The sequence below is a fragment of the Loxodonta africana genome, chromosome 15 (genome assembly GCF_030014295.1).
Source record: "Loxodonta africana isolate mLoxAfr1 chromosome 15, mLoxAfr1.hap2, whole genome shotgun sequence".
Lineage (NCBI taxonomy): Eukaryota > Metazoa > Chordata > Mammalia > Proboscidea > Elephantidae > Loxodonta > Loxodonta africana.
Genome location: NC_087356.1, coordinates 33,094,891 through 33,119,592, shown reverse-complemented (window position 1 = coordinate 33,119,592; position 24,702 = coordinate 33,094,891).

Sequence of the window (24,702 nt, the reverse complement as noted above, 5' to 3'; positions counted from 1 at the left end):
CATTTATATTTAGAATGTATTCCTTTTAGGCAACATATAGCTAGATTTTGCTGTTTTTTCCAATCTCAAAATTTGCTTTTTAATTAAAGTATTCAGACTATTTAAATTGAATGTTAGTACTGATATTATTAGATTTACAAGAATCAGCATTCTGTTTTTTTTGTGTGTGTGTGTGTTTGTCCCATCTTTGTTTTCTTCCCCCTTTCCTCTTTTACTGTCTTCTTTTGGATTAATTGTTAGGATTCCATGACATCTTTCTTGTTCATTTTAACTCTTTGTTTTGTTATTTTAATTCATGCTTTGGAGTTTGTAGCGTACACCTCTAACTTTTGAGTTTCTACCTGCAAATAATACTATGTTGTTGTTGTTAGGTGCCATCAAGTCCATTCCGGCTCATAGCGACCCTATGAACAACAGAACACAACAGTGCCCTGTCCTGAGCCATCCTGGTAATCATTGCTGTGCTTGAGCCTATCGTTGTACCCTTCATGTCAATCCATCTGATTGAGGGTCTTCCTCTTTTTCACTGACCCTCTACTTTACCAAACATGATGTTCTTCTCCAGGGACTGATCTCTCCTTATGACAAGTCCCAACCAGTTCACATATAATGTGAGAATCTTACAATAATAGACTTCCATTTCTCTCCTCTTATCTTTTGTGCTACTATTATCATACAAATTACTTTTACATGTGTTTGAATCATATTACATTATTATTTTGCTTAAACAGTTACCTTTTAAAACCAAAAAAACCCATTGCCTTCGAGTCAATACCAATTCATAGTGACCTTATAGGGCAGAGTAGTTCGCTCTACAGGGTTTCCAAAGATCTGCTGGTGGATTCCAACTGCAGACCTTTTTGTTAGCAGCCTGGATTCTTAACCATTGTACCACCAGGGCTTCAAGTTATCTTTTAAAGAGACTTGAATATAATTAAAAAATCTTCTATAGTTACTCATGTAGTTATCACTTGCAAACTCTTTCTTTCCTTCTAGAGACCTATACTCCTATCTGTCTGAAGAAAGTCTTTTTATGTTTCTTATGGTGCAGTTCTCTTGGTGATGAATTACTTGTATTCCTGGTGATGGCCTTGCATTTAAATATTCTTGAGCTTTGTTCTGGTACACAGTTAAGTTACTTGGATACAGTTTGATCCTTTCAGGTCCTGCTTTTAAGATTTGTTATGACCTTTTCTGGTTGTCCTTTCCAAGCTGGTATAATTTACTTACATGCATGCTCTGATCTGTAGTCAGCTAAATACTCAAAGGGGAGCCTCCGTACATCTCCTGAGTCCTCTCTCTGTGCAGCTTCCTTTACCCAGTATTCTTTCCTGTGAATTTTAGCCACCTTGGTTTCAATTCAAGGACCCCTGGTGGCACAGAGACTAAACGCTGGGCTACAAACTGAAAGGTCGGCAATTATAATCCACTAGGCGCTCCACAGGAGAAAGATGCGCCAGTCAGCTTCCAGGAAGATTACAGAATTGGAAACCCTATGGAGCAGTACTCTGTCCTACAAAGTTACTATGAGTTGGAGTCAACTTGAAGCAATAAATTTAGTTTTGGGTTGGTTGGTTTTAATTTGAGGAGTCCACCATGCTCTACCTGAATTCCCCATTCCCCAGCTTAGAAATGCTCTCAGGGTACTATGCTGGGGTTTTCTAGGCTCTGGGATGACTACCCTTCCTTACCTGATGTGCAGGGTCTGGAAGGGCATTGTTTCCTGTATTTTGTACACTTTTGGTTGTTTCAGGCTGCATGGCAAATCTAGTGCTTGTTATTTCCTCTTGGCAGGAAGTGGATTCTCTGAGGATTGTAAACGATTCCCCATTATTTTTAGCAGCAATTCCTTGGAAGAGTTAATTGAAATGACAACTGAATGATTTGAAAGAGAAAGATTTAAATTTTAAATTTCTCCTAAGAAGTAGATAAATATGAATCTATGATTAAAAAACAGTCTTATGAAATTGAATAATTATTTCTGAAATATCTTTAAAAAACCTAGATTCCTGATGTTTTTACCATTACTGAGGAAATATTTGCATATTGCTAAATCAGCATATGGGTATTAAAATCACCTGCAATTCAAGTCAGTATTTGCTAAATGCATTAAATTTTAAATTTGCAGATGGCTAGATTTTCTCTAAATTGATTCCTTATAGCTATACCATGGCAATCTGTGAAAAAATTTACAAGTTTGGGTAATTTTAGGACCTGGCTTCTTAGCTTTAACTCAAAACAGCATACTTTACATTCCCATAGCACAGGCATTTTGGTGATGGTGGACAGCCAGACATACTCTGTGCACATTGTTTCCATTTTTAAATATGATACTTTATTATATCATTATGGCATTTACAATATAGATAAATCTTCTTCAGTGAAAACTGAAAGACCACATGAAATTAAAAAAAAAAAATCCTTCTTTTAGAACATCATAATGGGAGCTTATTGAACTAACCCTAAGAACACTATAAATTTGTGAGAGATTGAGGGAAAAATACAATAAGTTTACATTGCCCACTGTTAATACTTATAACCATGGAATTATGGTTGAAATGATTATTAATTATTAACAAATATCCCAATAAAATACTTTATAATAAAATTAAACTGTAGAGATAATTTTAAAGTTAAATAAAAGCAGACATCTACTTTTCCTGTAATATCTTTTTTTCTTAACTCGATTAAATTGGAGACTCATGTTCCTCTTAAGATAACATTGCTAACTAATGTGACAACACCTTTGTGACACAGAGGGTTTTTATTGTTGTTTATGGTTTTTAATGCTGAAATGGTCATAGATTAAGAAAAATATTTTCTCAACTTGAAATTGAAGGAGACATTTATTTTACATGAATACAGTTAAATAACTTTGAATTATATTTAAGTCAAGGATTATAATTATTAGTCACTTAAAAAAAATTTTTTTTTATCCTCAGTCATTATTTTTTTTATTTTGTTGTTGAGAATATACACAGTAAAACATACACTGATTCAACAGTTGCTGCATGTAAAATTCAGCGACATTGATTATATTTTTTGAGTTATGCAAACATTCTTACCCTCGTTTTCTGACTTGTTCATCTGCTATTAACATAAACTCCCTGCACCCTGAATTTCCTACCTAATCTTTCGATCCCACATACATAGATTTCGAAAAAACACAGTGTTTAAAGCAGACATTCTTAACATGTTAAGCTGAACTATTGTTAAGTTTTAAGATGAGTTCAGGGAATGTTTTTGGTTTAAGGTTTAAAATTTTTCTCAGGGCAGTAGTTGTAGGGGTTCATCCAGGATCCATGGCTTGACAAAATCTGGAGTTTTGAGATTTTGAAATTCTGTTTTGCATTTTCCTTGTTTTGATCTGGATTCTTTTATAAATCTTTGATCAAAATGTCCAGTAATGGTAGCCAGGCACCATCCATTTCTTCTGGTCTCATGGCAAAGGAGGCAATTGTTCACAGAGGCAATTAGCCACACATTCCATATCTTCCTTCTCTTCCTGACTCTCCTTCCTTTGTTGCTCCAGGAAATAGAAACCACTTGTTGGCCTTGGTAGCTGATGCAAGTTTTATGACCCCAGGCACTACGAAATAAACTTGGAGGTAGAACAGAAGCACTGAATATATTATTAGGCCAATTAACTGGGATGTTCCATGAAACATTGACCCTAAACCTCCAAACCAAGTGTGATGGTGTCTTAGGCTGGGTTCTGTAGAGAGGAAAACCAGTGAAGTGTATGTATATATACATATATACAGAGAAAGAGAGAGAAAAATTTATCTCAAAGACATGGATCATGCGATTGTAGAAGCTGGCAAGTTCCAAGTCCATGGATCAGGTGTCAAGCTGGAGGCTTCTCCTGACTCACATAACTACAGGGGCTGAAGAACCCAAGATTGGCAGGTCAGACGGCATGCATCTGGCTCATGGCTACAGAGGCTGAAGAATCCAAGATTGGCAAGTAAGAGGGCTGGATGCAAACTCATAGGCTGTGGAAGCCAATGAACCCAGTGACAGGAAGCAGAAATTTTACAAGTGGGTCACTGGGGTAATAGTGAGTGGTGCCATTCCCATTTCCAACCCATGATTCCTGCAACTGTGAATCCTGGCTATGGGAGAAACAACACCGTATATTGGATGCTGATTTAGAGAACATTGACCCAACCCTGCAAGGTATTGCCACCTTGCTGGCATGATAATTGTGCATTTAGGAGGCCATTCCATTGTTCTTCAGGATGATGAGGAACATGGTAAGACCAGTGAATTCCATGAGCCTGGGCCAATTGCTGCACTTCTTTTGCTGTGAAGTGAGTCCCTTGATCCAAGGCAATGCTGTGTGGAATATCGTGACAATGGATGAGGCATTCTGGGTCCACATATAATAGTTTTGACAGAAGCATTACGTGCAGGAAAGACAAACCTATATTCAGAGTGTCTGTCCCAGTAAGAATGAAGAGCTGCACTTTCCATGATGAAACTGGCCCAATGTAATCAACCTGTCACAAGGTTGCTGACAGATCACCTTGAGGAATGGTGCCATATCAGGGACTCAGCATTGGTCTCTACTACTGGCAGATTGAGCACTCAGCAGAGGCTGTAGCCAAGTCAAACTCAGTGAGTGGAAGTCCATGTTGGTGAGCCCATTTATAAAACCTCCATTCCTGCCACCATGGCCACTTTCCTAATGAGCTCATTGGGCAATGATGAGAGTGGCTGGGGAAAGAGAATGACTGATTGCCACGGAACACATCATCCTATCTACTTGATTGTTAAAACCCTCCTCCGCCGAGGTCACCCTTTGGTGAGCATTTACATGAGACACAACACAAGTATCTTCATTTTTCAGCCCACTCAGAGAGATCTATCCACATACTTCTTCCCCATACCTTCTTGTCACCACTTTTTCCAATTATGTTCGTTCCAAGTACCTGACTATACAGCCAAACAATTAGTGACACCCCATGAATCAGTATACAGCCTCACATCTGGCCATTCCTCCTTCTAAGCAAAGTGAACAATCAGGTGCACTGCTCGATATTCTGCCCATTGAGAGAAAGTCCCTTCATTGCTTGCCTTCAGGGAGGTCCCAGAAAGGGGCTGCAGTGCTGCTGCTATCCACTTTACTTTTCACTGGTGCCTGCGTATCGTGTAGAACTGTCTATAAACCAGGCACAAGTTTTCTCTTCCTTGGTTAACTGATCATAAGAAACTCCCCATAAGGTCATAGGTGCAGACTGGGAGAGGGCAGGTCATGTGACAGGAGTGGAGACCATGGTCATCTCGGCCACTTCCTCATGCAACTTACTTGTTCCTTCAGGTCCCTTCAGGTCCTTTTCAGACCCCATCTCGTATATGCCACTTCCAGGTCTGATGGAGTGCTGCCGTGCATGTCTGACTTTATGACTCTGTGGATCAGACAATAGTCACTTCATGGTGACCAGCTCAGGTCATATAGTGACTGGGTGGCCCATAGTTAAGTATTCAGTGTCTACCAAGTTCCAGTAACAAGCTCCAAGCTTTTTCTCAGAAGAAGAGTACTTATCTGCAGAAGATGGCAGTGCTTTACTCCAAAGTCCTAAGGTTCCGTGCTGTAATTCACCAATAGGGGCCTACCAAAGACTCAAAACAGCATCTCTATCTGCCACTAACACTTCAGACACCATTATATCAGCTGAATCATGTGGTCCAAGTGGCAGGGCAGCTTGCACAGCAGCCTGAATCTGTTACAGAGCCTTCTCTTTTTCTGGGCCCCACTCAAAACCAACAGCTTTCTTTGAGGACATAAGTGGAAACTTTGAGATCATTTATGCAGTGCTTGACCTGTGACTCCAAAGCCCTGAGCTCATCTCTTTCTTTCACCACCTTACCTAGTAAAAGTAGGATCAACCAACCAGCTTCTCTGTATTTTTCATTCTGACAAAATTGTAGAAAAGCACCAAACACGTGATCACCCAGAGTCTTGCTTCTCACCAATACTTGATCTGTTGGTAATGATATTTTGCGTATTAATATTGCCATCTCACACTGTGGACTAGCAGCACCCTCTACTACTGGAGGAAGAGCCCTCAGTGCCTTTAAGAATAGTCAGACTTGAGAATCAATTTAGAAAACTCATCCTTACAATTTTTTTTTCTTTAGAATCACTCTTGGTACCAAACATCTTAGTCTGGGTTCTCTAGAGAAGCAAATCCAGTGAAGCATATATATACAGAGAGAGAAAATAGCTCACACAGTTGGAGACACTGGCAAGTCCCAAGTCCTTGGGTTAGAAGTCAGGCTGGAGGCTTCGCCTGACTCATGGGCTGAGAAATCCAAGATCAGCAGGTCAGATGGCAGGCTACTGGCTCACAGGCTGTAGAGACTGAAGAATTCAAGATTGCTGGGTATGATGACAGGCTGCAGAGGCTGATGAAATCCACAATCAGCAGGCAATATGGCAGGCCATCAAGTCCCAAGGACTAGAGGTCAGGTGATGACAAGCCAGATGCAGGATCCAGAGCAAGTGAGCAAGCTTTGCCAGAATATTCACGTGTGTGTGTGTGTGTGTGTGTGTGTGTATATATATATATATGGAAACACTGGTGGCGTAGTGGTTGAGTACTACAGCTGCTAAGCAAGAGGTCAGCAGTTCAAATCCACGAGGCGCTCCTTGGAAACTCTATGGAGCAGTTCTACTCTGTCCTATAGGGTCACTATGAGTCAGAATCTACTTGACAGCAGTGGGTTTGTTTATATATATATATATATATACACACACACACACATATATATATTATGGTACATATATATATGATACAGGCCACACCTCCAAGGAAACTCCACTTATAACTGATTGGCTAATCATATCAGGTTATATAATGGAGGATGACTACATCATTACATAACTGCCAAACTACATAAATACATAATTGCCAAATTGCATCATTACATAACCACCAAATCACTGAGAATCAAGGTCCAGCCAATTTGACACACAACCTTACCATCACAGATGGCTAATGTTATGTGTCAACTTCCCTAGGTCGTGATTAGCAGTATTGTGTAATTGTCCTCCATTTTGTGATCTTATGTAATTGTCCTCCATTTTGTGGTGATGTGTAATTACTCTCCATTTCAGGTGTTGTAAATCCAAAATCTCTATATGTTAATGAGACAGGATTAGTGTAGGGTGTATCTTGAGTCACACCCTTAATAAAAGGCATGACTCAAGTCACAGCCTTACTCAAGTTACGACCTTACTGAAATCACTGCCTTACTCATGTATCTGATTGAAGGAGAGTTTCATTGAGGGCATGACCTATATCTTACATATTTGGATGCTCTGGCAAAGCTCACTCTTGCTCAGGATCCTGCACCCAGCTTATCATCTGACTTTCATTTCTTTGAATTTGAGGTAGAAGCCTGCCATCTGACCTGCTGATTTGGAATTTTCCAGTCTCTCCAGCCCTGCAGGTCAGCAGTCTGTTGTCTATCTAACCTTTCAACAGCCAGTTTGGGATATGTCAGCCCTTGAAAACATATGAGTCAGGAGAAGCTTCTAGCCTGATGCCCGGCCCACAGATCTGTGTCTTGTCAGCTTCCACAACCATATGAGCCATTTCCTAGAGACAAATGTTTATACACACACACATACGTGTGTGTGTATATAAAACCAATGAATTGTATATGGTTTTGCTTCTCTAGAGAACCTAACTTATTTGGTTCTGAGAGAGGGATTACTGCTAAGGTGTGCCAGGTGGATGGTCCCACTGCTCAAAGCTAAGGAGGCAGGGCTGCCATGCCCAAGGGGCAGAAGAATGGGACCTGCCGGGGCTAAGGGTGTGGGGTCATCACTTAGATGTATTAGGAGAATGGGGCTGCCCAAAGCTGAAGAGCAGAATTGCCTTCCCAGTGGGCCTGGAATGCACGCACAGCTGAATCCCAGAGCCACAGGGCCTCCACCCAGAATCCAGAGATCATGGTTGACACCCAGAGTCTGGAGGGCAAGGCCATTGTCCAGATGGTCTCAGAGAACAGGGGATTATTTTCAAGCTTTGAGAACTAATGTAAATTTTTTGTTGGGTTTTGGAGTTGCTCAGTGCCCGTTAGCTCTTCTTTCCCTCCAATTTCTCTCATTTGTAATGGAAATATCTAAAGAGATAATCTTGCCCTAGAATGGAATATGCCTAAAATCTCAAAGACACAAGGAGATCTCCAAGGAATGACGAGCCCACAGATGTTGAAAGGAGACAAGGACCTTCCCCTAGAGCCAACAGAGAGTGAAAACCTTCTCCTAAAGCTGACACCCAGAATTTGGACTTGTAGCCTCCTAAACTATGAGAAAACAAATTTTGGTTTGTTAAAACCATCCACTTGTGGTATTTTTGTTATAGCAGCACTAGATAACTAAGGAACAGAATCCCATGAGATTTTTGGTTGTACATAAGTAGTCTCAGCCGCTACTCTTTTTTTTTTTTTTTTTGGTCGTCATTGTATTTATCACATAACTTTCTCCAATTTGACTTTTTACAAGTGTACTGACAATGATTGCAACAATCTACTCTGCAACCCTACCCTTGATCAATGTGATTTTTCTATCACTGTTGACTCCCCTTTTCCCCTCCCTCACACCCCCCGATAATCGGTAATAAATGTTCATCTTAATCATTTGCCATTTCTTGTCTTTTTATAAAAATGAGGTCATACAATGCTTGTCCTTTTTTGATTGACTTCACATTGTAATTTCTCAATAAAAATTTGTCTAATTGGATTTAAATCATTTTGAGGACACCAGAAAAATTTGAACTTAAAAGATAATGAAAAAATATTTTCTTCCAAAATTGTCTGTTTCTTTAAAAAAACAAAGAAGCAAATCACATCTTCACTTAAAAACCCCATTTCTCTCTCTGCACTTAAACAAGCATCTCTACAGTAACATAATACTGTCCTACAGCCTTGTATTCTCTGACTATATAAGAAAAGGTGCCACTTAGAGCAGGTTCCCTGTGCATGCTTATAATCACCAACCTGCAATGGGGCTGGCATTGTTATATTGTTAATATATGCAGACATTAGAAAAAATAATTCCATCATCCAAAATAAATCACACATTTATGAACCCTGCCTCTACTCAACTCTGAGAGGAAGAAGTTTAGGAAAACAATCCCTGAAACTATCAGAGGCTGAGTAGCTACGACTTTTGAATAAACTTTTAAAATAAAATTACTATTCACAGATTGATTTAGTGCCTTTCACAGATTTTTATTTTTTGAATTTGCACCTGATAAATACAAAAGCTGTTTAAAGTTAATCCCATCTAAGTAACTTGACAACTAACCTTGATTTGAGCCTCATGGAATCTTATTTGGGGCTGTTACAATAATTTCTGTTTGTAGCTCTCTTGATTTTCAAGACGTTTCTGTAGCTATGATGCAACTTGATCCTCACAGAAGCCCTATGAAGAGAAATCATGGGTCCTAAATTGTAGATTAGGTTAGGGAAAGGGGGTTGACTCTCCTAAATTAATACAAGAGGAACTACGTATGAAACCAATGTCTCCTTCTCCTTAAACTCTTCAGCAATCTTATTGCACCAACGTTTCTTGAATAAGAACAATTTCTGCAAGACGATGTGTGATAAAAAGTTCTATTATAAATTATAAGGAGCCTTCACTCTATCCCTATGCTTTAATGTATTAAAATGTTAAGATTATGAGAAACTCTACGGTAGAATTTAAAAAAAAGAAATCACATTAATTTTGGTTAAATAGAATTATCTGAAAAGATTTTACCACAGAACTTATTTTTCATATTATGCTAATTTATATTCTATGAATAAAATCTCAAGCCAAAAACTCATGGAATTCTGAATTTGTTTATATTTTAAAAGACTTTATTCTTCTTTAAGTGCTGTGGATCATTTTAATATCTACACCTACCCGTATACTTACTTTTATAATACACCTACTTTTTTGATTACCTACTTTGGATAGTTGTAACATGAACTCAACATATATAGAATCTGACTCTAAAATTAGCTGCTGGCTTGACAATGATTTCTGTAACATTACTTAGTGTTCTCATTTATCTTTATCACAAATGTATTTATATTTTTAGAATTGTTTCTTATGGACCAGGTCCACTGGTAGACACCAAGAGTGAATGGTAAACAAAAGACACATGCCATGCACTTTTGATCTGTAGACACAGTGGTAGGACAGATAACAATTGCTCACAGTTTAAGAAGGACTGGTGGCTATTCTATGCACTGTTGCTATCGTTCTGATATTGTTCTGAAGAACACAAGAATGAATTACCTTAGTTTTTACAAGCTGATTAAGGATGTTTTATTTTTATTCTCTGTACACATAAGCATCTTAAAGGTTAAATAATTTGTTCAAGATCACACCAACAGTTAATGGCAGAACCAAGACTTGAGGCCAGAATCTCTCTCTGAATATTAAAGAAAAATGTTACCAATAAATAAAAACATTTTAGAATTTTAGAGCCTGACCCATAAGTAAAAATATAGTTAAGTCATTTATATTGGCTAGCTTTTACCAAGACATACATAGCCAGAGGACCTCTGCAGGGCAAAAAGGTTTTCATGGTTAATCCCCATCCATTTAAAAAGAACTGTTAATTCTGCTTAAAGTTTTGTTTTATAACATTAATGACACTGGTGTCATTTCTGGCAATAAAAAAGTAATAAAAATTGTAACATGATGAAAATAAAAGACGGTTATAAACAGTTTAAGTGTTATAAAGGAAAGAACAGGGTTCTATGCAGAATTTAATAGCGATTACTACCACCAATCTCAGTTTGTCATACTGTGGTAGCTTGCTGTGATGCTGAAAGCTACGCCACCGGTATTTGAAAAACCAGCAGGGTCACTTCTGGTGACAGGTTTTAGTGGAGCTTCTAGACTAAGATAGACCATGAAGAAAGGCCTGGTCATTTACTTCTGAAAATTAACCAATTAAAATCCCATGGATCACAGCAGAATACAGTCTGATACAGTGCTGAAATATGAGTCCCCTGGGTTTAAGGCACTCAAAATAGACAGTGGCCACAGCAACCTACTTAGGCATTATAACAATTGCGAAGATGATTCAGGACTGGGCTGTGTTTTTTCTGTTGTTCATGGGGTGACCATGAGTTGGAGCCTACTCGATGGCAAGAACAATAATTCATCCATTAAAAATGACACTGGAGTTTCAACTTGACATATGAATAAGATTTAATCGGGCCTGCCAACGGGGACTAGCAAGAGGGACTTCATAAGCAAAGCTCTTTGCCAGGATGAAACATGGTATCTTCAAAAACTTAGAGTACAACGAGGTGTCTGAATGAAGCATGCTGAGGAGAGGCAAAATGAGTTTAAAATGAAGGTTGAGAGTAAAGCAAGGGCCTCTTTCAGCCAGTCCTTGTTGACAATGAACTTAGCCGTTTCCCAAAGTGCGGTGGGATGTGATTGCTATGTAGGAAACAAACCAGGGGAGGACCACGGCAGAAAGCACAATACTAGTTGGTAGGCCACTGCAGAAGGTTAACTGAGAGACCACAGTGACTTATGGTAAGTGGTGTAATAGGGGAGGAGAGAGGAGGCTGAATGTGTGATATACCTGAGGTGTGGATCTTGATGTAGGAAGATGAGGAACAAGCATGTGCCAAGATTGCCAGCAAAATTACTATGCTATGGTTTGAGAGGACTTCTAAGTCAATTGGCAAAATAATTCTATTATGAAAACATTCTGCATCCCACTTTGAAATGTGGCGTCTGGGGTCTTAAATGCTAACAAGTAGCCATCTAAAATGCATCAATTGGTCTCAACCCACCTGGAGCAAAGGAAAATGAAGAACACCAAGGTCACACGACAACTAAGAGCCCAAGAGACAGAAAGGGCCCCATGAACCAGAGACCTACATCATCCTGAGACCAGAAGAACTAGTTGGTGCCCGGCCACAATCGATGACTGCCCTGACAGGGAGCACAATGGAGAACTCCTGAGGGAGCAGGAGATCAGTGGGATGCAGACCCCAAATTCTCATGAAAAGACCATACTTAATGGTCTGACTGAGACTAGAGGAATCCCGGCGGCCATGCTCCCCAGACCTTCTGTTGGCACAGGACAGGAACCATCCCCGAAGACAACTCATCAGACATGAAAGGGACTGGTCAGCGGGGGGGAGAGAGATGCTGATGAAGAGTGAGCTAATTATATCAGGTGGACACTTGAGAGTGTGTTGGCAACTCTTGTCTGGAGAGGGGATGGGAGGATAGAGAGAGAGGGAAGCTGGCAAAATTGTCACGAAAGGAGAGACTGAAAGGGCTGACTCAATAGGGGAGAGCAAGTGGGAGTACGGAGTAAGATGTATGTAAACTTATATGTGACAGACTGATTGGATTTGTAAAAGTTCACTTGAAGCTTAATAAAAGTTAATAAAAAAAAATTACTATGTTAAAGAAGTTAACGTTTACTGAATGGAGGAACACTGAGGAAGGAAAATTTCTGTGACAAGAATAGAAGTTAATTTTGGACTTTCTGAGTTTGAGATGTATGTGAAATGGACACAGGAGGATGTCAAAAAAGGCAGTTGAATATATGCAGGTCAGAGGAAAGACCCAGACTTGACATGAGCAAAGTCTGCATTTGGTTATTTTTTAAAGATTTCGGAAAGAATGAGATTGTGTACAGAGGGTGTGGAGAGCATCAAGGCAAAGGAAAGAATTTTGGGAACCTTAACTTAGTCATCAGGTACAGACTGAAAAACGCAGCCAAAAGTATAATAGAAAACTCAGGAACTTGTTAAATTGGGTTAACTGCTGCTGAGAGGTCAATAGTGTCTATTAGATTTTTCTCATTCTTTTTTGACTTTCTTTTAAACTAGGGAGGATAACAAAATCAAGGTGAGAAGGAGCCAGCAATGCAAAAAGCTTAGGGTAAAAGTGTTCTTGGCTAGACAGAGTAAAAACACTATTAGTTGGAAATAAGCTTGCTTTGTTCTAATGACTGACAGAAATCCAATATGACTAGGGCATATTGAATGTAGTGGTGGGAGGGAGAAGCACTGCGGTGCAAGAGTGGAATTGGGAAGACCATTTAAGAAGCTACTGTAGTGGTGCAGACAAAAATGACGAGAGCTTGACTAGAATTCTGGCAGTGGAGGTGGAGAGAAGGAAGTATATACTAATATTTTCTTTGGTAATTGATTATATATATCTGACAATAATAAAAAAAATTATTGATTATATTATTTATTATGTTATTATTGATTATATATATCTGACAATAATAAACATTATCCTAAACAATACTCACAAAACACCGTGTCATGGATTGAATTGTGTCCCCCCAAAATAGCTGTCAACTTGGCTAGACATGATTCCCTTGTATGATTGTCTACCATTTTATCTTCTGATCTGATTTTCCTATGTGTTGTAAATCCTATCACTATGATGACATAAGATGGATTAGTGCCAGTTATATTGATGAGGTCTACAAGATTAGATAGTGTCTTAAGCCAGTCTCTTTTGAGATATGAAAGAGAGAACCAAGCAGAGAGACATGGGGACCTCATTTCACCAAGAATGCAGTGCTGGGAGCAGAGTGCATCCTTTGAACCTGAGGTTCCTGTACTGAGATGCTCCCAGGCCAAGGAAAGACTGGTGACAAAGATCTTCCTCCAGAGCTGATAGAGAATGACTTCCCCTGGAGTCAGTGCCCTGAATTTGGACTTGTAGCCTATTAGACTATGAGAGAATAGATTTCTCTTTGTCAAAGCTATCCACTTGTGGTATTTCTGTTATAGCAGCACTGGATGGCTAAGACACACCATATAGTAAAGAGCACTGCTTTAACTACTTTGCACACATCAACACATTTATTATTAATGACAGCCCTCAGAGGTTTGTATTAACATTAACCCACATTTTACAGTGAGAGAATTGAGGCACTAAATTTTAAATCGTACTCTTGATCATCCAAATAATTATGGATTTGAATTCCACAGTCTAGGCCAGAATTGGTGCCACTCACCACTGCAGGGCTTCACTTTATTCCCTTTTTCCACATCTGCCAATTGTACAGTAAGCAAGTAAACTGGAAAAGGTAGATCCATATTAGAATGAGGAAAGAGGTGAGTTACATTCTGCAAATGTACCTGTGGAAATTAGCCTGCATTGTTGGTTGGATACAGTTATCACAAGTCTTTTCTAACTCATGAAGACCCCATGAGCTGCAGAGTAAAACTGCACTACTTTGAGTTCTTAAATCTGTAACCTTTTGGAAAGGGATTATCAGGCTTTTCTGAGGCACCTCTGAATAGATTTGAACCGTCAAACTTTTGGTTAGTAATCAAATGCTTAACAGTTTGTATCACTGGATTGAACCATATCAAATAACCAGAAATACCTGGGTGTCTCTCATCTCTACAGGATGAAGACAGGCTTTTGGGGGATGTCATGGATTATACTGTGTCCCCCAGAAATATCTGTTAACTTGGCTGGGTCATGATTCCTGGTATTGTACGATTGTCTACCATTTCATCATCTGATGTGATTTCCCTGGGTGTTGTGAATCTTATCACTATGATTTAATACAATTGATTAGTAACTGTTATATTGATGAGATCTACAAGATTAGATAGTGTCTGTCATGCATTGTATGATGTCCTCTCAAAAATGTGTGTATCAATTTGGCTTAGCCATGATTTCCAGTATTGTGTGATTAGCTTCCATTCTGTGATTGTAATTTTATGTTAAAGAGAATTAGGGTGGGATTGTAATACCCTTACTAAGGTCACATCCTTGATCCAATATAAATATAAAGGGAGTTTCCCTGGGGTGTGGGCTGTACCACCTTTTATCTTACAACAGATAAAAGGAATGGGAAGCAAGCAGAGATATTGGAGACCTCATACTACCAAGAAAGCAGCACCAGGAGCAGAGTGCGTCCTTTGGACCTGAGGTTCCTGTGCTGATATGCTCTCAGACCAAGGGAAGACTAATGACAAGGACCTTCCTCCAGTGCCAGCAGAGAGAGACTTCTCCTGGAGCTGACGCCCCGAATTTGGACTTCTAGTCTACTAGATTTTGAGAGAATAAACTCTTTGTTAAAGCCCTCCACTTGGGGTATTTCCGTTACAGCAGCTCTAGATGACTAAGACAGGGAATGTTGAGTTTGATCTGAAAACCAGGAAAGTTGTTCTGTGTCTCTACATTTCCTTAAAAGAGAAGAAGAAATTAAAGAATTTTTAAAAAAAGTTTTTCCTGAATAATAATGTCAGGTTCAATGATGAAAAGATCTTGGACTGGGCAAAAGCTTATTTTGTTCAGACACCATCGTTGGTTGGTCCATTACAGGCTTTTATGTCCCTAAGAAATCTTTGATAAAGCAAGTTGCATTTTCTCCTTCCCCATCTTGCTAAAAAGCCTCAGTTAAGTTTCTATATCCTTTGCTGTATAAATTAGGTACTTAAATTAGTTTTCTCAAGTATCTGTGGTCTCTTTCTACCAATGCGATGTTCCAAAAAGCTTAAGAAAAAGAGACAAGAGTAGAACATTAAAATATTGGTGTTTATTTAAAGAAAATGATTACCATTTTGCTTTTAATTGACTTTAAAATTTTTTTAAATATGAATTGAACTAGGAAAATGTATGCTTGAGCAACCACCTGTCTCATGTGAAATGAAGAGAAGAAACAATGTCAAAAAAAGGGAGTGCTTTACTCCAGTGTCCAATATATTTGCCCAGACTTGATGCTTAAATGTCTGTCATTGGCAGATTATTGCTGTGAGTGCATTTCCTCTTTCTGTTGTTTAAAAACTACCATGCTGAGAATATTTATGAGCCTGGGGGGCTCTTGAAGCAAAATAACAAAAATAAAAGCAATAAAAATGTAATCATATATATATATATATATATATATATATATATATATAAACCTAGCATTCCAAAGCGTTTTTTTGACATGCTCTGACCTCTCTCCTAGAAAATTCAAGATGTGGAAATATATTTTTCCTTTGGTAAAAATTGTATTCAGTTCAATCAGTGAAGCGCACACCTCAATCAAGTACAGTGGATGGAGAAAAACACAATTAAATTGCATCTGAAAGTTTGTTTCTGGCATTGTAGAACAGTCTAAAATTATAAATAAATCAGACATCTATGAAATTATGCAACATTTTAATCAATTATGTCTTGAATTGCCTTAACAAGAGAGTAACCAAAAAAACCAAACCCACTGCCGTCAAGTCGATTCCGACTCAGAGCGACCCTATAGGACAGAGTAGAACTGCCCCATAGAGTTTCCAAAAAGCACGTGGCAGATTCGAACTGCCGACCTTTTGGTTGGCAGCTGTAGCACTTAACCACTATGTCACCAGGGTAAAAGTAGTCAAATCCATAAAATCTGCAACTGAATCATGGAATAATACATATTTATCATTACATTATGGTACTTGATCCCCGATGTGTAGCTGCACATTGAAATTTATCAGATGTATTTCTAACATTTTGTCTATTTAAGTTCCAACCTAACAATCATGCCAAATAGTTATCATATTTTATATACACTTTTATTTTTAACCAACCTTATATATCTCAGAGTTCATAAATTAACGTCACTAGGACTCAAGTAAATATCAAGTTTGAATGCAGCTTTGAATTCTACGAACGGTCAATAAGTCAGGAGAAAAAGAAACAAATTTTTCACTTTGTAGCTACATAAGCCATATACAATTTCCTTATTTCATTGTTTAGCTAGATCTACAAATGGATCCTCCATGACACCAGCAATTTGCAAAGTGAAAATACAAGTTTTTCTTGTCTTTTTTTTTTTTCTCTCTCTTTTAAGATTGAAAGAACAGGCAGACCATTTTTTAAGAAAAAGCACTTAGGTGACAAAGTTAGCCTACTTTGTACTGTAAAGGCAATCATTTTATCTAATTTGAGCCTTTATAATAGAAAAATTATAAATGCAAAGGAAAAAGCACTCCTTATCTTCTTTCACTTCCATTTTCTTTATCTTGGATTATTATTTCTTTACCCTGGTTAACTTTTCAAATCACTCTTCTTTTATTTCCAATTCTCTATATTTTCAATTTAGATAAGTCACAGATTACTCTCCCATACTTATGATTCATCACTCATCACACAAATACATAATTCACAAATATATACACCCACATGTATGAACACATACTTTGCATGGTGGATCGATTTCCAGAAATGTCAACAATATGAGTGGAGCTATGAGTCACAACGTAAAAAGAGCTTTAATTTTAATATAGCACACACTTTAGGCTGTGGTGAGATGCCAGGCCTCCCACAAGCCTCATTCAAAAAGTGTAAAAACAAAGTATAACAGAAGAAGTTACAATGAGGTAATAAGAACAAATGTGTGGGTGTGGGTCGAGAGGAATAAAAGAAATAAAATAAATGTATAAAAACACATCTGAAACACTTTATAAAACACATAGACCCAAACTTTCATGAAGTTGGAACTATCTCCTTAAATCTTGCCTTCCTAAATAGTATAGTAATGAACTTTTCCAGGAATAAATTGGCAAATATAGTTGAGCTTTATAGGTTGGCCTCATACCATGCAACAAACTATTGCCCTGGATATTGTTTTCCATCAAAATGAAATATCATTTGCTTCTAAATGTTAAAAGAAAGATGGGACAGTGTAGATGATGAAAGACAATGTAATGACATCCTTGGCTTTCTTGAACATAGATTACCATTCTCACTGATATTGAGAAATAAAAATCTTAAGAGTCTTAAAACAGGGATACTTTTGGCTCTCTGGGACAGAAAGGGGGTCTGTGTATCCACTCCTGTGGATCCAAGATGGGTGGCCCAGTATAGTGTAGCCTATCAGAGAAACACATCTATAAACAAAGAAGGTTAGAGATGGTCCAAAATGATTGGATCCTCAAAGGCTGATGGATTTGAGAGAAATTTAGTTTGGATTATGAAGCATAATTTTACCTGACTAATAAAGGTTCTGATTTATTTCAAGCAAAGTGAATAGCAGTTACAAAGAGGCGAATTATGCAGATGTTTTATTTGTTCAAGGAATGGAGGTTTAATTAGCGTACATGGACATTAATTATAACTAGGAATGTTTTCCAAAAGCTGATTCTGAACAGTTCCGTGTGTCATATTCAAAGGCTCTAAAATTGGGAGGAAAATCACACAGTCGAGATACTGAAAAAAAGGGGGTGGAGTGGCTAGAACATTGTGCCTTTAAACATCAATGTTTGCCTGCAAGTACAGTTGATTATTGTTATTCACAGTAGTTATGTTTTATAATGTTGCTGCCAATACTACAATAATGAATACTGAACCATTCAGTGCTTCTAGGGGAAATACAGGGTTAGGTCCTGTAAGTCTCTTTTCACATTTTCATTTATCAATCAGTACCTAACCTTGTTTTATGTGTGTTTCTGTTTAAGGACTCCTTATTTAATATGTCAGAAACCCTGATGGCGTAGTGGTTAAGTGCTACGGCTGCTAACCAAGAGGCTGGCAATTCAAATCCAACAGGCACTCCTTGGAAACTGTATGGGGCAGTTCCACTCTGTCCTATAGAGTCACTATGCGTTGGAACCGACTCAATGACAGTGGATTTTTTTTTTTTTTATTTAATATGAATTGTTGCTTCATTAACATTGAACTCATGACCAACAGTACCATAATTCGTGCCTAAGCAAAGCTTATCTAACACACATATTTTCTCCGTAAGGCCCATTAAAAACTTCTTGCACTTAGGAACATTAGACAGCACTCCACCACTATGCTTGGGAACCATTTTAAACATTAAAGTAACAAACAAAAAACAGTAAAATGCAAAAACTTGGCACTAAATGGACCATAATAAGAACACTTTTTTACAATATGAGAGCTGAAACAAGAAGGCAGAGCACCACACGTTTAAGATCTGCTGGAAATGAGCACATGGGGCAGCTCAAGATTTTCATGATATTGTACGTGTTCATGAATGACTGCAAAGGTACCATGAGTACTGATTTTAGGGTTACAAATAAAGTTTAGCAAGTAGACAAACTGGCAATTATGGAATTCATGAATAATGAGGATCAGTTACATATGCTTTAGTGTGTATCTTGTTTCTTGTATTAGTTTAAAAATATTCTTTGTATTAGGCAGAAAGAACTTAAGGTGGATTTTGTCATGAATGCGTACCAACTATTACTAAATTTTTATCTCTTTATTCAGTCTTTCACATATTTTTTCTCCTTTAATAATTTAATATAATGAATTACATTGATAAATTTTCTAATGTTGGAAAATCCTTCGATTTCCTGGAAAAACCTTAATTGGTCATGCTGTATTCTTCTTCTAATGCTTGCCTGAACTCAATATGCTATTGCTTTATTTTGGATGCTTAAATCTAAAAAGGGTGACAGAGAGTGCTATTTTTTTTAATCTAATATACATTTTTTCATTGTTATGTTTAGTAATAAAACCATATATTTTAGTAGAGAGCATAGCATATAGCTGTAGACCACATTTCTCAGCCTTCTATGTAACTAAGCTTGCTCATGTGACTATGTTTTAGCCAATGATAGATGAGAAGAAGATATAGGTGCAACTCCCAAGTCATCCCTTTTAAAGAAAACTGCTCACTCTCCATGATTTTATTTCCAACTCTTCTAGCTTAGAACTTGGATATGGTCATAGCAGTGACTCATTGACCATGGCTGCAAGGGAATGTAGGGAATGGCAGAATAAGGAGAAAAGAAACCTGAATTCCTGTATGACCTGTTGTCATTGTTAGGTGTCATGGAGTTGATTCCGACTCACAGGGACTGTAAGTACAACAGAGTGAAACAATGCCCTGTTCTGCGCTGTCCTCACAATTCTTGCTATGCTTGAGCTCATCGTTGCAGCCACTGTGTCAGTCCATCTCACTGAGGATCTTCCTCTCTTTCACTGACCTAGTGGAGCAGAATTTTTCTGCTCCCTGTCCCAATCTACTTGATGGAACTTTATGTAAGACAGAAAGGTAAAAATTCAAAACTTATTTTTCCCCTTCTCTCAGCTCTGAGAGATATATACTATTCAATAGAAGTTTGATAAAAGCTAACTGTAAAATCATTGAAAGCTAATTCTACCTTAGGAAAAGATCTCTGTTTTTGTTCCTTTAAGAATAACTTTACTAGAATTACTTTAAAAATACTTTATCTGAGTATAAATAAGCACACATAACATTTATGAATTTCATAGTAAATAGCAATAATTACAAATCTAAGGCTTAAAATTAACACATCCTAGTTTTTTTTCTAGAAGTGCCCCCTTCTATAAGTCAGCTTCATTGCCATTTCCTTTTGACTCATTCCTAACACTTTCAGGTAATTCTACCTGAAATTATTTGTTTATCATTCTCCTTTTTTACCTTTAAAGGTCAAATATATATATATATTTCTCTAATATATCTATCATTTATTTTTTGTAAACTTTGGAAATTTATATAAATTAGCTCATGTTGAATGTAATCAGCAAATTGATATTTATTTAGTATTAAAATAATGAAGATCATACATGATTACTTGTGTATATAAAGTGTATTCATTTTTAGTTCAGTACTGTATGGCAATTCTGTAATTTGGATTTTTTTCCACACATTTGTTATTATACTTATAATAACTTTGTATGTGTCTTTTAAAACATGTACAAAAGTTCCTAAAGTATATGTTTGTGAGGGTGGCATTCCTGAGTTATAAAATACGCACCTCTTTGGCTTTATTAAATCATGCAAAAGTACTTTCCAAATTGTTGTGGAACAGTTTGCAATCTCAGCAGCCATAGTGTGTAGACATAAAGACCAGTGTTGACATTGCCTAACTTCTTAATATTTGTCAGGCTGGTGAGGGAAAAATAGCATCTTATTATTTTTTTTTAATTTATTATTTACTAACTTACTTATTCTTTCATATTTCTCTGAATGCAAATGAAGGTGCAATTCTTTTAATGTGTTTGCTAACACTTCAAGTATTTTCCCATAAAGCAAATAGTCACATATTTTGCTCATTTTTCTAACTTTAGAAACATTCTGAGTAAATATACTTTGTCATTTTTATGCATGGTAAACTTAAGTTTGCAGCTTGCCTTTTTACTTTCTGTAATATTTAAAGTCTTAAACCTCTCTCCTTTTTAAGAATTGAAGCATTTCTTCCCCCAGTTTCTGAAAATGTTGACAGACGACTGGTCACACAGATCCCCACCTTTTTCTATGCACCCCTTCACTCCTGCAGTTGGCTCTTGGCTGAAGAGAGTCACCTCCACAAAGGTTTCATTTCTTTCCCAGAGACTCAATGTAGAGGTAGGAAGCTATGGCCCCTTGCTCTGTGTTAGGACAATGTGGTAGATTCATTCCAGTTCCAGAACTCCCTATAGGGCTGAGGCTTTTATTGTGACTGCAACACAGTCCAGTTTCATCCCCAAATCAATTCTGCTTTCTCCTGTCCTCCATAGTGATGGACTTGAAACCAGTCACAATAAAAGGCCTGCACGCAAAATATGAGTTCAATGCCTGCTTTCTCAGGAATCAGACTTATAATGGTGACACAATTGGTCCAAAACAATGAATTTTGGGAGCAATATCACCTGCTGGCTAGCTGGCAGAGAGGAAATTGTTACTGGTTGTAGGCTGAATCTTAATAGTCCCTAACAGCAAAGTTGTTAAAGCACTGGTCAGTGGCAAATTTGGATGGGTTTGGTTTGGATTTTGGACTAGTGCAAGGGATTCATCGGCAAGGTCAATTTATCAGAAGTTTTAGAAGGCTGGGACAAAGGTAATTACAAAGACAGAAGAATTGGAAGGTGTGTGCTGGGAGCTATAGATACTTTGGAAAAAAATAAATAAATAGAAGGTTTAGGATGATTGTTCAGTAATTAAAAGCTACCTGAGAAAACAAAAAGGTCTGGTCACATTTTAAGGACAGTTTCATCTCCTGCAGTCTGAGGGCATAAAAAAGTGAGGCCCAGGCTCAGGATTTAATGATAAGTATTTATAGTAGAGATGTGGGAATGGTGGAATTCTCAGACCTTCAAGGGCTCCAATTGGGTAATTATCAAAAATGGACATGCACATTTGAGTTGATACCTCCAAAATTTTGACCCCTTGATTCCTTTGAGCTGTCTAGCCTGTAACAGAATTTGCTTCTCTCTTGCTTGAAGAAAATGCAGAGGCACCTATCATGTAAAACAATATAATCCACCCTGATAATATAATACTACTCCAAGCCCTGCTGGCCACTGGACAATAACTAGGGTTAAGCAACACATAAGGAAGCTGGGAAACTACTGGTCCTTTGAAGAGCAAAGTGAGACTATCCTCCAAAGGTGTTTCACTACCTGAGTAGCATGTACCAGCAGGATTTGTCTGGGAACGGAGCGATTTTTGGAATGGATTTTGAAGATGCTGGACCAAAGTTGGTGAAACATAACATTGAAAAAAATGACAGAAAGACTCTTGGAAGCTTGAAGATAATATAGGATTGTCAGAACTATTGTGTCTGAGGGTAGAAGAAGAGACAAAGAGGCTCAACAAATTTGGTAATGTCAAGGAGCAAGCTAGAGTTTCTGATAAAATTAAAGCAAAAATTTTTATTGAAGGAAGAAGCCTACCTGTATCAGGCAATACTTCATGAGGATTCACAAAAGTACTCTGGTGAAAGGAATTTTTCACAGAGTTTAAATACCAAAAATCCAGAAACTTGCAAGGAAAAATTCTGATTGGTTGACATTTACAAAATCATAATTTAACAGACACCAGGCAATTACAAGATCCATTAAGCATTGTTTTGCTAATCATGAAGTTTGAGTCAGCTAACATTTTCTTAATCTATGGATATTCTGGAGCCAGCCTAAGTAAGTATCCTTCCTGAGAATATGCTGTGAGAGGAAAGGAGAGGAGGGAAGCTTGCAGGTTTCCTGAGGCATTCTGGCTAGCTTACTCTTGAGAGTCAGAACAGACTGAACAGTAAACAACCAATGGAGTCTGGCCAACAACTTTGGTAGAAGCCTCTCCTTATGCCAAGCACCTAGATTTGTTGGGCTCCTTTACAACTCTCTACCCTGTTTGATCAGGAATATGGATAGCAATTTGCTGATCACTATTTTTTTTTATATAAGAGTATGAGCCCTGATGGTGTAGTAGTTAAGAGCTTGGCTGCTAACCAAAAGGTCGGCAGTTCAAATCCACCAGTGTCTCCTTGGAAACCCTATGGGGTAATTCTACTCTGTCCTATAGGTTTGCTAAGAGTAGGAGTTGACTCAACAACACCTAAAAACAACAACAATTATGAGTGTCTTTTTCTGCATGACTTATTTCCCTTGTGTTTCTTACATGGCTTCCTATTTAAAATAGGCTTTTAAGGCCCGAGATGCTGTCCATGAAAAGCAGCTGGGCACCATCTATACCTTTTTTGCCATGCTGTAGCTTGGATCTCTACTTCTGTGTAAAAGGAGGGCTGAATTAATAGGAATATTAGACAGAAAGGGGCATTAGCAAAGGTGAAGAACTGAACTATTTTCTAAGGAATTGTTCTTTCAAAATACGTGATCTTTTGTACAGAAAGTAATGTTCCATTGTTGAGTACGAGCATTTGAAAAACATGTCATAAAATATTTGATTAATCATATAATAGTTATTATACTAATTAAGAGAATTAATCCAGTTTGTAAAATTGAACATAGCCAGGAACCAATTTCAGTAGGAAGCCAAATAAAAATATCAGGAAAAGGGGAACAGGTCAGGGGGGCTGTTGGAGCCATGTACTGGCGGACCTGTTTAAGATCTTGTTCTATTTCTCCAGATGTATTTATTTAAGTACAGCAAGTGGTATTAGCAATTGCATTGACTACTTCCTACTTGAATAGAAGAAAATCAGGGGAAATAACTATTATTCAACACAATTTTGGCAAGAGAGTTTAAAGATTTTTGTTGGGTTTCCATGCTATTGGTGTTCATTCATTATCTGGAGAATAATAACAGACAAATTGCAAATAGATTTTTGAGTTTGGGGATACCGACAAGTGGAAAAAGGTCCCAAAGAAATGTTCATCCATTCCCTGCTCTGTCCATTATATGATTTTCATAATCTCTTTTGTGTTGGGAAAACAGTTTCAGATCATTGGTCAAGTGTACACTTTCATTACAAGAGTGGAAAATTACAGGAACACCTTAAGAGCCAATTGTACGTAGACCTATCAGTTTTTTTTTTCTTTCCTGACTCCTATATTTTCTTCTGTTTACTTTATTTTTTTTTATAATTTTCATTGTGCTTTAAGTGAAAGTTTACAAATCAAGTCAGTCTCTCACACAAAAACCCATATACACCTTGCTACACACTCCCAATTCCCAATTACTCTCCCCTTAATAAGACAGCCCACTCTCTCCCTCCACTCTCTCTTTTCGTGACCATTTCAACAGCTTCTAACCCCCTCCACCCTCTCATCTCCCCTCCAGGCAGGAGATGCCAGCATAGTCTCAAGTGTCCACCTGATCCAAGAAGCTCACTCCTTACCAGCATCCCTCTCCAACCCATTGTCCAGTCCAATCCATGTCTGAAGAGTTGGTTTCGGGAATGGTTCCTGTCCTGGGGCAACAGAAGCTCTGGGGGCCATGACCACCGGGTTCCTTCTAGCATAGACCTATCATTTTTAAACCACCTAGATATGATAAT